The sequence below is a fragment of the Elephas maximus genome, chromosome 13 (genome assembly GCF_024166365.1).
Source record: "Elephas maximus indicus isolate mEleMax1 chromosome 13, mEleMax1 primary haplotype, whole genome shotgun sequence".
NCBI lineage: Eukaryota > Metazoa > Chordata > Mammalia > Proboscidea > Elephantidae > Elephas > Elephas maximus.
In genome coordinates this window covers 35,506,565-35,522,397 of record NC_064831.1, presented here as the reverse complement: position 1 = coordinate 35,522,397, position 15,833 = coordinate 35,506,565, and the positions used below count along the sequence as shown (strand labels likewise).

Below are 15,833 nucleotides of genomic sequence, written 5' to 3'. Positions count from 1 at the left end.
CCCTTTGCCTAACTGATCCACATAAATTTTTGTCTCTCAGCATTCTGCTTTTTGGTTATTTAGTCTAAGACAGTGTGTTCTCAGTGTTAGAATTTTGGACATGTCATTAGGGAAGACCAGTCTTATTTGGTAAAGTGAAGAGTTGGCAAAAATGAGGGAAATCCTTAATGAAATGGGTTGACAGGTAGCTACAATAATGGGCTCAAACATATAAAAAATCATGGAGATGACACAAGACTGGACAACTTTTTGGTCTCCATAAATTGGAGTCAACTTGATCGATGATAACTAACAACTACTGAAGACATAGCGCTTTAGCTCAAAGGACTTACTCTAATGATGGAATAGCAAGCCTATGTAAGGCAGAGTGGTATAGGATTTTGAACACGTGCCTTTAAATAGTGCCCTTAAACTTTATAGATGATCACCTAATTGCCTATGCATAAGGCAAGATTTAGTTGTAGGTATAGATTTATAATCTATAAAAAAAAAAATTTTTTTTTTTATAGATTATAAAATTGGAAAAATCTCTTCATGACTTCTTCATGGGGTTGTCATCAAGTTCAAATAAGATAATCAAACTACTTAGAACCTAGCTTGTGCTTTTCATGTAATACTCATTAACATATTTGCTAATTTCTTGTGAACTATATTGTATACTGGCTAAAAACTAAATAACCAAAATAGATTCAAATGGTAGCTCACCACTTTATTAAAGTGTGACCTCGAGTAAATGCTTTACTATGATAAAAAAAAAAAAAAAAACTAGCTAATGTTATATCTTAACTTGGCTGGGCTATGGTTCTCGGTGGTTTGTCAGACACTAAGTAATCACCTTCCATTTTGTGATCTGATGTGTAGAGCCAATCAGTTGGAAGAGGAGTTTCCTTGGGGGTGTGACTTGCATCTAGTATATAAATGGATGTTCTGTCAAAACTCACTCTATTGACCCTGCAATTGTCTTGTTTGACCTCCAATTCTTGGGACATAAGCCTTCAGCCTATAGCCTGATCCCCAGATTTTGGATTTGTCAACGCTCGCAATCCTCTTGAGCCAGCTGAGGCCTCCAGTCTGCTGCCTGACCTGCAGATTTTGGGTTCATCAGCCCCTGCAACCACGTGAGCCAGCAGAGGTCTTCAGCCTGTTGTTTGACCCATAGATTTGGGACTTGCCAGCCCTCACAATTGTGTGAGCCATTTCCTTGAAGTAAATTTCTCTCTCTACATATGTATATATGCTTTACTGATTTTGCTCCTTTAGAGAACCCAGACTAAGACATTTACCTGTTCTAAACGCCTTGGTTTCCATTTAATCTATAGAACAAAAGTCCCCAAATCAGGGAAATTCATTTTGAAATAGACCCATGAGTAGAATTATAAGTAGCAGACTTGTAAAATATATATATATATAAATTAATTTTGTTAAAAAATTAAGATATTGAAATTAATGATTCACAAAATATAGTAATTGTAATAAATCTCAATGTACATTGTATGGTACCACCTGATAAAGTCAATGACTACTAGTTAGATATGAGATGCATTCAGTATACAATTTACTGGGCTTCTGTCTTCAGGCAATTGGTTAGTTTTATTAATAAGGACATAAATGAGTCTAAGTTTATCCATTTGATCTTGGTGTGGGCCAGTGAGCTTGGCTGTATTTCATGATCACAGACTGGACTCCTAATCCTTGCCAGCTATTATGAAGATTTGCAATGCTCAAAATGAGAACACTAATGAAACTGGTCAGTATGAAAACACCAGTACAAATCTCAATAGGCTCTGTGTGTGTGTGTGCAAAACAGCACATCAAAATATACCAAAAAGATCCAAATGGGGTTAGGTAAGGATCACAGTATTAGCATAGCTATGGAATACACTATAGACTTATGGCAATGGCTCAGAGCAGGAATATACTCAAAACACATGGATATTTGGTAGCTGAGAAGGTTCATTTTCTGAAAGGACGGACACATGGTTTTTATTTTATCTCCCTTTATCTACATTTATAAAATATAGATGGTGATACCTTTTTCTCCTGTATTACATCACGTCATTTGTTTAAAGAGAGATGAGAAGAAAATATTTTGGGCTCTTTAGAAGAAAGGCATTATACGTGGAACTACTATTTTTATGACCTTTTTCAGAACATCCTTAAAAATAAATGTTAGAATAATAAAAATATATTTTTCCTTGGAATAACAAACTACAGAGATAATTTAAGCTAATTTGAGAGTATCTGAACATAGCTAGAAAAGAGCAAACTAACTCCTTCATTCCTAAATAGAATGGGACTAGAAGAACACAAAGGACCAGTCTAGCTCTAAAATTCTGTAATCTATGACTTCACATGCATGGAGTGCCATGCTTTAAGCTGCACAAATTAAGACCCTCGTCTATGAATTAACAGTCTTTGGGTGATGCAACCAGTTTGCACTCGACTACTGATCAGAAGTTTGGTAGTTTGAACAAACCCAGTGGCGCCACAGACGAAAGATTTGGAGATCTGTTTCTGTAAAGATTATAGCCAAGAAAACCCTATGGAGTGTAGTTCTACTCTCTATCACATGGAATTGCCATAGTTCACTTAATGGCAAAGTTTTGTTTTTTTGTCCTATAAATGTTTCCATTTTTCCTACCTGCCTGGTTCTTGAGCTTGCTCGTTAGCCTCCTGTATGGGTTCTTTCGTATAGGACTTATAACTTTTCCTATGTCCTGAAATCCTTCAAACCAAAATGGCCCATTTACTAGTAAGTGGGTAAAAAAAAGAAAAAAAATTTTTTTTTTTTGAGAACTGTTCAACTGTTGACCTTATCTAGTATTTCTTCAGTGCTCAACCTTATTTGCCTGAGAGTACTACACTATGGGAAATCTGAAATTTTATTCTCCTAAGTTCATTTGGTAAGGACAAGTCTGCAAAAAATTAATGGACAGATTTATTGGTCTTCCTAACTTCCAAAAGTGATGGGGTGCAAGAAAGACCATGATAAATGATAAGATAAATTGGAAAAATCAAGCACTTTTTGATGTTGCTCTTGGTCAAGGCCAAGAAGCCCAAAATGAAGCAAAGTAAAGGAATTGGCAGGTCATATGTTCCAAAGTTCCTCTTGCACTTTCACTCATGTGTAAGTAAATGACCCTGTTTGTAATGACTGACTCTCTTGAGAGAATATTCAGATGAATCTTGCCTCAAAAGAGCTGCCATTTTCAGACAATTGGTCTTATGCTGGGCTTGGCCACAGTCCCCTGGCGGTCAGACTATTCTGAAAGACAAGACTAAAGGCTTTTCAAAGATGTGTCCAAGTCTTTGTAGAATCATGTGTAGAACTAGAATAGAAATGAGTTGACCTGTCCAGTGTTGCTGCTCTAGACAGTATTAAGAATGGCAAGAAGCTCTTTAGCAGAACATAAGAGAAAGAAAAGAAAAAAAAGGTTTTGGTTTTCTTATTTCTATTATTTTATTACTTTCTAGATCAAAGTTTTTTTTGTTTTTATTTTTAATTTTAATTTAGAGATGGAAACTTACTTTCTTAGTTTAGAGGTATTTCACTGAACATAGCAACAGCTACGATTGCCAAGTAGCTGGAGGAGATGGTTTCTGAAATAGAATGGAATGTTATTAATTCCCAAGAAAGAAGTGTGGTAAATTCAATGGAATTAGTTTGTAAATTTGACTTGGTAATGAACCACTGAGGAAAAAAAAGTGCCAGAAATTTTCTCAAAATCAATAGCAACACTGGATACTTGAAAAGCCATGAAAGTTTCAGAGAATATTTTAAAGCAGCTGTTGGGAATTTTTTTGGGGGGTGGAAATAAAAGGAGCCCTGGTGATGGAGTGTTTAAGTGCTCAACTGCTAATCAAAAGGTCAGCAGTTCAAACCCACCAACCACTTCACGGAAGAAAGATATGGCAGCCTGCTTCTGTAAAGATTACAGCCTTGGAAACCCTATGGGGCAGTTCTGTTCTGTCCTATAGGGTTGCTATGAGTCAGAATTGACTTGATAGCAGTAGGTTTAGTTTTGAGTTGGTGGGAATAATATCAGCCATTTACATTGTAGGACTCGATCAAGAAAGTCAGAGCTATTGAGTCTGAAAAGTATAAACTTAAAATATAATTATTGAAAAAAAATGCTTATAAAAGTTGAAAATAAGGATCTTTTTTTGTTGTTTTGCCTGGAAAATTTAAATATTAAAGGGGAAAAAAAGCATGAATCTCAATTTATAGCCCATATTTTCCCAGTCCAAATCTATTTCCTATCTGATATAATCTGTAATCAAGGAAGAGCTAGCTCACTTTCATAATGAGAAAGAAAAACAGCTAAGTTTAGGACAGGAAAAGAGCCAGTAAAAAGAGAAACAGGCAAAAGATGCATGCATGATCTTCTTAGAGAACTCAAGAGGGGGTAAAAAGTCCATAAATACTTATTTTAGGAAACCCAGTGCTTTGTACTTACCCAATATGGTGATGGTCAAGATAATTTTTAGCGAAATACAAATGCTAAACTATAAACTTACATGTAAAATTGATTCAAAAGTGTATCTACACTTTTTTGTTATGAAAATTAAGTGACTTACTGTCTTGGATTGAATTGTGTTCCCCCAAAATACCTGCCAACTTGGCTAGGTCATAATTTCTAGTACTGTGTGATTATCTACCATTTTGGCATCTGATGTGATTTTCCTATGTGTTGTAAATCCTATCACAATGATGTTAACGAGATGGCTTAGCAGCAGTGAAGTTGAAGAGATCTACAAGATTAGATTGTGTCTTAAGCCAATCTCTTTTGAGATATAGAAGAGAGAAGTGAGCAGAGAGACATGGGGGACCTCATACAACCAAGAAGGCAGCCCTAGGAGCACACCACTTGTCCTTTGGGCCTGCGGTTACCGCATGTAGAAACTTCTAGACCAAGGGAAGATTGATGACAAGGACCTTCCTCCAGAGCCAACAGCGAGAGAAAGCCCTCCCCTGGAACTGGTGCCCTGAATTTGGACTTCTAGCCTCCTAGACTGTGAGAGAATAAATTCCTCTTTGTTAAAGCCATCCACTTGTGGTATTTCTGTTATAGCAGCACTGGATAAGTAAGATACTTATAGACTTAAGTTTTAAGCTTTTTTTGCTAGAAATCTAAGATATATAGTTTTCTATCTATCTATATATATACATATGCATTTACATACACACTTATATGCATATACATAATATTTATTTATTTATATACATAGTTGTTAGTTGTCATGGAGCCTATTCTGACTCAGGGTGACTCCATGTGTTACTAAGTAGAACTGTGCTCCATAGGGTTTCCAAGTCTGTGACCTTTCAGAAGCAGATCACCAGGCCTGTCTCCCAAGGCATCTCTGGATGGGTTGAACCACCAACTTTTTGGCTAGTAGCTGAATGCTTAATCATTTGTGTCACCCAAGGACTGACTTTCTCTCTCATTCTTATTCTCTTTCTCTCTCCATATGTATATACATATATATGTCACCTTTCATGAATTAAATATCCAATCTCCTCACCTTCCATCTATTTTCCTTCTTTTTTACCTATTACTTAATGAATTATAACCTCATCATTTCATGTTCACTGAGGGCTCATTGATGCTGTAATAACTTCTTTGTACAGCTGAAAGAAAAACACAACCTCTGTCCTCTTGGTAATTGGTAGATAAACAAATATACAATAGTAATTTCCCCTGTGTGTCATCTTATTGGTGATGACAGCTAAAATTCCCTGCTCATGTTAGCTTGTTAAAAATATATATGTCATTGCCATTCAATTAAACAAGGGGGGGTTGCTGTATGTAGAAGATGTGGAATTTAAGCTGCACTTTGAAGCAAGAGGAGTGCCTGGGTGGGGTAAACATTTAAAACATACTGCTCGGCTGCTAACCCAAAGGTTGGCAGTTCAAGTTCACCCAGAGGCACCTTGGAAGAAAGGCCTGGTGATCTACTTCTGAAAAATGAGCCGCTAAAAGCCCTAGGGAGCACAGTTCTATGCTGACACACATGGGGTTGCTGTGCTTTAGCATCGGTTCTATGGCAACTGGTTTGAAGCAAGAAGAGAAGCCACGTGGGAACCCTTTAGTGCTTTGGTATAAGTGTAGACTTGGGTGTGGAAGCAGTGAACAAATGTTGATCTGCATAGAACTGGAGGACAAGGTGAAGAGAGAGCGTGCTTTCAGGCAACACATAGGCTGCTGCCAATTAATGCTCTTAGAGCACTTTAAGACAAGATTTCAAAGGCTCAGGGAACACTTGTCCTTTGGTCCCTTGCCCATTTAGTAGTCGGGGGTTGCCATTTGTGCACTAGATATATTGTGAAATTGGAAGTTCCTTTTATGTGACTGTTTTATATGTGGCCGCAAAGGTAAATGTTTAATAAGCAATCACAGATCAGTTTCAGGTGCTGTTTCTTTTTTATACAGTGTAGTTGCAAGCGAGTCTCTAAGAAGAACAAAGCGTATGCAGAAGGTTTCAAAACAAGTTTTATTGCTTCATTAAAGTTTTTACAGCGTTCTCCTCCAATACAACTGTGTGAATAAAAGGAGAAGCTGCCCGTAAAGGATAAATTCGCTTTCTTTCCTCAGATATTTTCTTAAAGTGTCTAGTTCTTGTTATCTATTCATTTTGTCTTCAAAAACTAAAGTGTTTTTTTTTTTTTTTTTTTTCATTTCTTTCATTCCTGTTAGCTGAACTAGATTAAACCAAGGGGTTATTTTGCCCTGAATTAGAACAACAAAATTAGACAAGTGGACTTTCTGGATTTTCAATTCCCATGTCTAGCCCCTTTTTCTGGTAACAAAGGATAGTACTTTCTGTTGAACATGCCTGTGTGTTTTTCCTTAAGCTTTTGCCCCTTATTTCCCATAATTAACCACGTTGTCTGGAGCTTATGTACTGTGGTTAGTTACTGAGTGATATGAATTTCTCTTTTCATTTTCCTACTAATGGAGTCTTTTTTTTTTTTTTTTATTAAAGTATGTTCTAGGCAATTTTCACTTCCAGCAACACCAAGTTATAAGCCAGTTTGTTCTTTTATTCCTCTTCAGAAACGGGCAACGACAAATGAATAGCTATCAAAGGGCTGCAGTAGGATGTCTGTGACCTTGGTTTTTGCAGGTAATGCTCTCTCCTGTCTGGAATGTGGGCTCCATCACTTTGTCTTGGCTTTTGCACTACCTGCTTATGTTTTTTTTTCTTTGCTTTCATGTTCTTCCTCATTAAGGTCAGTTCCTCTCTATGAAGCACCCATTGTAGACTGCTAAGACAGACCTCGCGGACTGCTCAGACTGGACTTGTAGACCAAGGATCAACCAAACCCTAGACATCTATGTAGTTCCTCCCCTCTGAAATATGCACACACACAGGTATAAATAAAATTCACGTACACTAGAGAGCATATAAGTAACATAATACTTGCAGATATGTACATATATAATAGAAAGCATTTATGTATATATTTTTTATATCTATCTGTTTGTTTATCTGTCAATCTATTCCTTCAGAAAAGGAAATTAAAGATTATTATAGTTATTATTTGGGGGCACTGAGGGTTCAGTGGTAGAATTCTCACCTTCCATGTAGGAGACCCAAGTCTGATTCCTGGCCAATGCACCTCAAGCGCAGCCACCACCTGTCTCTCAGTGGAGGCCTGTGTGTTGCTATGATGCTCGACAGGCTTCCGTAGAGCTTCCAGACTAAGACAGACTAGGAAGAAAGGCCCATTGATCTCAGGCATAGCCTTCCCACAGGCTGCAAATCTCTATTCTAAACCTACACAACTTCCGAAAAAGAAAAAAAGCAAGTCATAGCCCCAGGGTCCACTGTTCTCACCTACAGTGTTTGTATTTCTCTGTACCTTCTGAGAGTGAGTTACCTTACATAAGTGTTTGGTGCCAATGACATCTGTGACACCTCTGCCAGCCTCTATGCCCAGAAACATATTGGTAATAAATGAGGAGATTAGGCAGTAACAGCGGTGCTTTCTGGTGAGGGCATGGGAGCTTACGAACTTAATGGACATCTGACCTCCAGCTAAAGAAATGACCAGGGTATGCTCTGAAGCAACAGGGATTAGGGTTTTAAGTTTCTTCAGGTAGAACCTGGTCTTTCCCAGGACCTTGACCAAGTCATCCATACCTCATGTGATGATCATAGTGAACACTCATCAAGTTTCCTGTGTGCCAAGTATGATCTAATTGCCTTAAATATATTAGTTTATTTAATCCTCACAACACATTTTGAGATAAATTCTATAATTATCCCCATTTTGCAGATGAGAAAACTAAGGTGCAGAGGGACTAGAAACTTGCCTAAACTCACAGAGAAAGTAAATGGCAGAGATAGGATTTGAATTCAGGCAGTCCGGTTCTAGACACCTCACCTTTCACTCTGAGGGGCAGGGTGTGTTGGGGATGTGATGCTGGGACTTTGTCTTCTTCCTCCATCTCTTTATGGCTTTCTGCAATAGGAATGGGATTCCCATATGGCTCTGTGTGTCTCTGGGGATACCCCATGGAGAAGAATGTAAGCTGGCTCTAGCACGCTAAATGCAGGACATTAGCCACAGGAGTCAGCTCATTCCTGGGTGGCTAAGGAAGATGAGTGCATGACGATGGAAATCCTTGAACAGAATACACTTGTTCCAAGAGTGTATGGTTTCTCTGAGTGCAGGCAGCCCTTTTGCCATCATCTAGTCAATTCTGACTCAGAGCAACCCTATAGGACAGAGTAGGACTGACCCATAGGATTTCCAAGGAGCAGCTGGTGGATTCCAACTGCTGACCTTTTGTTTAGCAGCCGAGCTCTTAACCATTGCGCCACCAGGGCTTCAAGTGCAGACAGACATACCTGAAAATTAGAGTGAGGCTACTGATGATAGTGAATAATCTTACTTCTTGGAAATTATATTCATATGGCCATGTACTTAAGGTGTGACTAATTACTAGAAAGTGATACAACAAATTTGGTGGGACATATAAAAACATGCTAACACTTTCAGGGAACATTTGAATACGTGCAAAGTGCTGTACTATGATTTTTTCAAAGAGAAACTAGTAGGAGAGAGAGAATAATACCTGTTTTTGACACTAAACTACTTGCAAGTGAATTTCACATTATCTCACCTAATCTTGTTTGTAGAAAAGGAAGGTGAACCTTATAGAGATTAAGTAACTTCTTCAAGGTCAGAGGTGTATCCAAGGTATGGCAGGTATGGTACATGCCCTGGGTGCCATTTGAAGGGAGGCGCCACTGAGCAGTTTCTATTGACCCAGTATGGCTCAACACCTTCCTCAAGCCTGGTAAACACAGAGGCATGGGGGAGGGGGAGGTGAGGAGGGAGGCATTTGCCACCAACATGAGTACAAGGGGGAGCCAGACCCAGAAGCAGAATGACATTTCAAGGCACCACAAATATGAAAGGTGCCTGACTGGGGCACCTGGACGAGAGGGGGATAAGATTTTCTGCTTACGTGTCTCTGCTATTAACATCTATTCATCTTGGAATTGGGGTGGAGGGTGCAACTTAGAGATTGTTCCTGGGTGCTTGTTACTCTTGCTAAGCCCCTGCAGGGGCACAACTTCAGTGTTTGCCATAAGCACTATTTTCCATAGATACGCCTCTACTCAACATGACAAATGTAGTAAGGACAGAACTGGATTTGAAACAAGGTTTCTCTGATACCAAAGTTCTTGTCCTTAGAATTCACCATGTGTGTGAGTGGTGTGTGTGTGTGTGCACACACATGCTCATGCTAAATGGAATTAAAAAACCCTACAAATTATTTCCTCTTATAGTCCAGTGAAAGCTAACTACATACAAGAAGTCATTCAAATTCTACTGAGAACCACTATGTGAAATGTACGGCAACTGAGTGATGCAAACAATTAAGCGCTCAACTACTAGCAGAAAGGTTAGTGGTTCAAACTCACCTGGAGGTACCTTAGGAAAAAGGCCTGGCAATCTGCTTCTGAAAGGTCACAGCCTTGAAAACCCTCTGGAGTATTTCTACTCTGCACACATGTAGTGGCATCTGTTGAATCAAATTGATGGCAATTAACAACAATAACATGTGAAAGATACAACTAAGAACACTACAAGATATAAAGAAGTAGAAGAGTCCATGACTGTGCCCCAGGATGTATACAGTCTCTTTGGGAACACAAATTGTGCTCAGGGACTCCCTGAGTTATAAACCAGGGCTTTGAACTTGTTCCAAAGGATTTAGTCATGACCATCATAAACGAGGACAGCATATACATTGCATAGTAACCAAATCTGTTGCCTGTTGGATTTTGACCCAAGTAGGAAACAAACAATGGTGCCCCACTCAAAGATGGTGGCTGACTACACTGCTTTGGATGTGTATCTCTCTTCGCAGTCCTGCCAAGAATCCAATCTCCCACATCAGGCTCCTGAAACATTCAAAGCAGCAAGATTGGCTGCCATCTTTGAGTGGGGCACTGCTGTTTGTTTCCTACTCAGATCAAAATCCAAAGGGCAACAGATTTGGTTGCTATGCAATGAGTACGCTGCTCTTATTAAAGGCTGCTGTGACTGAACCATTTCAAACCAGTTTGAAGCCCTGTTGAAACATCCTCACCACCTGACCACTGGGTCACCTGGTGCTACTGGTGGTTACAAATGTCTGACTCAGTATCACTATCTCATCCATTAATTTCTTTTTTAATGCTTCCTTCCCACTTTTTCTTTGAACTCCAGCTCATTTTATTCTATCTAGGCAATTATTTTTCTTCCAAGGCCAGTGAGTTCTCTGTAGGAAATTAATGGTAGAGGAAAATGGAGGAGGCATGAAAAAGAAGTAGATAAACATGGTCGCTGATGATGTGGGGGTGGGAGGTAGATTGGGGGGTGCAAAGATTTTCAACAAAATTCTCCCCCTATTCTCAGGCCCATCGTGTCTGGATGACTCCGAAGACACTGGTATTGATGAATCATTCTTCAGGAAATATACATTGAAACCTTATTATATACAATGCACCAAACAAACATTGCTGCTACTGGGATGAATGGTCAAAGTAACGATTCCAGCTGTGGCCAAACTCACCTTCATATAGGAAGAAAATATCAAGCTTTCAGCAGGGTCATTTCTATGAAATATTTTTTCCAGGGAACATAAATTGGTGTCGATTCTCATTACGATATGGCTGTGAGGTTTAGGGATCACTCAGTGGCCTTGGAGAATAACCAACTGATAAACAACTACTGGTCCACATAGAGCTGGGATCCAAGAGTTCTCATTAGCTTGTTGCATTGACCAGAAGAGACACTTAGTCACATAGTACCGAGTGGCGTATATTGTTAGGAAAGGAAGTGCTAACTTTCCCTATCCCCCGATCCCTCCTCACACACACCACACCCTTATTTAGTTCAAGCATGCTCAAAACTAGGAGTAATAAATTATATTATCAATGTGATAGGGACATGATAAGTACACATTGAGTGTCAAATAAATTTCAACAGCCATTCAATAAAAATAGTAGGGACAGTAACCGAGATGAATCTTTACAGGAGATAGGTAACATGAGAGGAAAAAAGTGGTATAGAACTATGCTGCCCCCAGGAGCCAGTAAGCTCTCATGTTCCTTGGAACTCCACTACTTTCTTCCCTCCATGGGAAATGCTTGACACATTAAGTAAACATGAACCTCGGGTATGGACACTTGTGGAGATTGCCCAGACTAAGGTGATTGTAGCTTCAGAGAGGATCAAAGAAGAGAAGAAAGAGGAGGAAGACCACGGCAAGTCTTCTAGAAAGTTTTAAAGTTTTTGAGAAGGCAGCATGATGCAGAAGAGAATAAGAAGGCTTGGCTCTTCTTCAAAGAAACTTGAGCTCTCCGTCTAACTTTAGTTTTTCTTACCTGTAAAAGGAGCTGTGTGGATTAAGGAAGTGTGAACGTTCCTTCTTCTTTTAAAACTCTTAGATTCCAAGCTAATATCATAACAGAACAGGCACATATTCTTGATCACCAGCGAAATACTACGTTGCTGCCTGACCACAGAATCTCCCTGTAGGCTCTATAACCATTTCTCAAGCAGCATAGTGTTCTCTGGCAACATCATTGCTTTTTAATGATATTCTTTTAAGTGTAAACTTGCATTCTGATATGGCTTCAAGCTCATAAAATAACTGCATGAATTATGTAAGGAATTCCCATAATACCTTTCTCAGATTTGTCCATTATTTATATTTTACCTTATTAACCTCTCTGTGTCTCTGTCTTTGTCTCTCTCACTATATATATATATATACACACACACAAACGTAGATACTCACACACACACATAGAGATGACCATCTGAGAGTAAATGTTGAGACACTGGGATCTTTTATCCCTAAATAGTTTAGTGTATATTTTCTAAAAACAAGGACGTTCTCCTACAAAACCATAGTACAGTTATCAAGATCAGAAAATTTAGCTTTGATATATACTATAATCTAATGCACAGTCTATACTCAATTTTTGATTAATTATCCCAATAATGTCATTTACACATTTTTTTTCTTTGTCCAGGATCCAAACCAGAATTAATTATTGCATTTAACTGTCATGTCTCTTTAGTCTCTCTTGATCTGGAATAGCTCCTCAGTCCGCCTTTGCCTTTCTTGACCTTATAATTTTTGAAGAGCACGGATCAATTATTTTGTAGAACTTCTTTCAGTTTCAGTTTGTCTAGTGTTCCCTTATGATTAGATTCAGACTATGTACTTTGTAGTGGTTATGCCAGTGAAGTTGTGTAGTGTGCTTCCCATTGCATCTCATCAGCTGGCACATGATATTGGCTTGTCCCGATATTGATGATGCTGTCCAGGATCACTTGGTGAAGGTGGTGTCTTCTAGGTTTCATTACTATAATGTTATGATTTTTGTCTTGATAATTAATAAAACTTTAATTCATATTCTAGGGCTGCAATTTATGCAATATACTTTAGACTGTTTGATATTGACCTACAGATCTATGGTGCTCTGCTCTGCTTCATTTTTCACTTCTCCATTTTGGGTTTTTTTTTTTTTTTTTTGGTACTTCAATTTGAATAGTTTCTATTGGCTGTCTTTAAGTTCACTGACAGTTTTCATTGTTGTATCCAGTCTGCTGATAAACTGATTTGAAGGGTTCCTCATCACAGATATATATATATATATATATATATATATATATTATTTCTAGCAATTTTATTTGATCCTTTTTAGTTTTTCATTTCTGTGCCAAAATTACCCATCTGTTCACATATCTTATATACCTTTTCCACTAAATCATTTAATGTAATTATCAAAGTTATTATAAAGCCTCCGTCTGATAATTTCTTGGTCGTATTTTTATGTGGGACACTGTGTGTAAAAGAACACTAGAGACTGAAGTTAATAATACCTCTGCCCAGGAAAGGGAACACATTTTTGGCGATGAAATACCTGTTGTGGTTGAGTTGATTTTGACTCATAGTGATCTTATAGGACAGAGTGGAACTGCCCCATAGAGTTTCCAATGCTGTAATCTACAGAAGCAAACTACCACACCTGTCACCTGTGGAGCGGGTGGTGAGTTTGAACAGCCAACCTTTTGGTTAGCAGCTGGGTGCTTAACCACTGCACCATCAGGGCTCCTTTTATATAATAATTTTTCTGCTAGGAGAGGTTTTCACTTTCTAGATTTTAGCTCATTTTGATTTCTTTAGTCCTTGGGTATCTGATAAGTTTACAAAAAAAACCTATGGCTTTGTAGTTTATTTGGCTTATTTTTTGTTATTAGCATAAAGTGGAAGCAGAAATTAAGCTCTAGTGCTCTTTTGATATATTCTTGATATTTCCTGGCCATTTCCTTATTTTCTGATAAAAAAGTTACTCCAAGATCGTCTTATATTTTTCTTGCCCCTGTTCTGGAATCAACCTATTCTCATGAAGCTCTGGTTAGTTTTAGTGAAGAAGACACTATTACTGAGAAGCCAAAATCTGTGATCTTGTTACTAGGTATGGTCATTGTTACTTGTGTTTCATTGCTTCTCAAGTAGACAGAGCTAGGAACTTATTTTAAATATATGTATATATATGTGTGTGTATATATATATATATACCATTGAATATGTATTCTCCATTGGATATATATGCTCTACTGAATATATATACTCCATTGAACATATATCCTCCATTGACTATATAGTCTCCATTCATCCCTCTATCTACTAAAAACTATGAGTTCATATCGATACTTTCATTTCCAGTCTAAGACACTACAGGTACACTATGCTCCCCTCCCTTTCAATATTTGTAGCTCCTTTCTACAGAAGTGAGGAACTTCTTTCTTATTGTCCTTAATATATCTACTCATTTGTTCAAGATTAGACTACACAGAAATATTTTTCAGATTTGCTAACCCATACGAACAGCAACAACAACAAAAAACCTACTAACTAGACTTCAGAAAGAATTGGTCGATGTTCAACCATTTCAGGAGGTAGCATATGATCAAGAACTGATAGTACTGAAGGAAGACATCCTAGCCACTCTGAAGGGAATGGTGAAAAACAAGCCTCCAGGACTTGGACTACCAAATGAGATATTTCAATAAATTGAGGCAATGCTGAAAGCACTCACTCATCTATACCAAGAAATTTGGAAGACAGCCAACTGGAAGAGATCCGTATTTGTGTCCATTCCAAAGAAAGTTGATGTGACAGATTGCAGAAATTATCAAATGATATCATTAATATTACATGCAAGTAAAATTTTGCTGAAGATAATTCATAATTCGCAGCAGTACATCAACAGGGAACTGGAAGAAATTCAAGCTGGATTTAGAAGAGAACGTGGAATCAGGGATATCGTTGCTGATGTCAGATGGATCTTGGCTGAAAGCAGAGAATACCAGAAAGACGTTTACCTGCATTTTATTGACCATACAAAGGCATTCAACTGTGTGGGTTATGACAAATTATGAATAACATTGGGAAGAATAGGTGTTCCAGAACTTCTAATTGTGCTCATGAGGAACCTGTACATAGATCAAGAGGCAGTCCTACGAACAGAACAAGGGAAAGCTGTGTGGTTTAAAGTCAAGAAAGGTGTGCTTCAGGGTTGTAACTTTTGACCATATTTATTCAATCTGTATGCTGAGCAAATAATCTGAGAAGCTGGACTATATGACATTGGGGTTTCAGGAAGACTCATTAACAATATGTGGTATGCAGATGACACAACCTTGCTTGCAGAAAGTGAAGAGGATTTGAAGCACTTCCTGATGAGTATCAAAAACTACAGTCTTCAGTATGGATTGCACCTCAATGTACCAGACAAAAAAACTAAACCCAGTGCCGTGGAGTCAATTCCGACTCATAGTGAGCCTACAGGACAGAGTAGAACTGCCCAAGGAGCATCTGGTGGATTGGAACTGCCAATCCTTTGGTTAGCAGCCGTAGCACTTAACCACTACGCCACCAAGGTTTCCACCTCAACATAAAGAAAACAAAAATCCTCACAACTGGAACAATAAGCAACACCATGATAAATGGAGAAAAGATTGAAGGTGTCAAGGATTTCATTTTTACCTGGAACCACAATCAACACCCATGGAAGCAGTGGTCAGAAAATCAAATAATGTGTTGCGTTGGGCAAATCTGCTGCAGGACTCTTTAAAGTGTTGGAAAGCGAAGATGTTACTTTGAGGACCAAGGTGCGCCTGACCTAAGCCATAGTATTTTCAATGACCTCATATGCATGCAACAGCTGGACAATGAATATGGAAGACCTAGAAAAACTGATGCCTTCAAATTATCTTGTTGATGAAGAATATTGAATATACCTTGGACTGC

General features: G+C 38.3%; 1 long non-coding RNA gene across 3 annotated transcripts in view; it reads left to right on the top strand.

Moving 5' to 3' along the window:
- The window catches only part of LOC126087942 (uncharacterized), a 134,614-nt gene that overhangs the window by 64,556 nt on the left and 54,225 nt on the right, over window positions 1–15,833 (top strand). For 2 of the 3 annotated variants that reach the window (XR_007519908.1, XR_007519907.1), the window contains exon 4: window positions 7,056–7,373. This is a non-coding gene — a long non-coding RNA (uncharacterized LOC126087942). The remainder of the gene's footprint in view (window positions 1–7,055; window positions 7,374–15,833) is intronic. The other variant, XR_007519909.1, reaches the window with a different exon arrangement.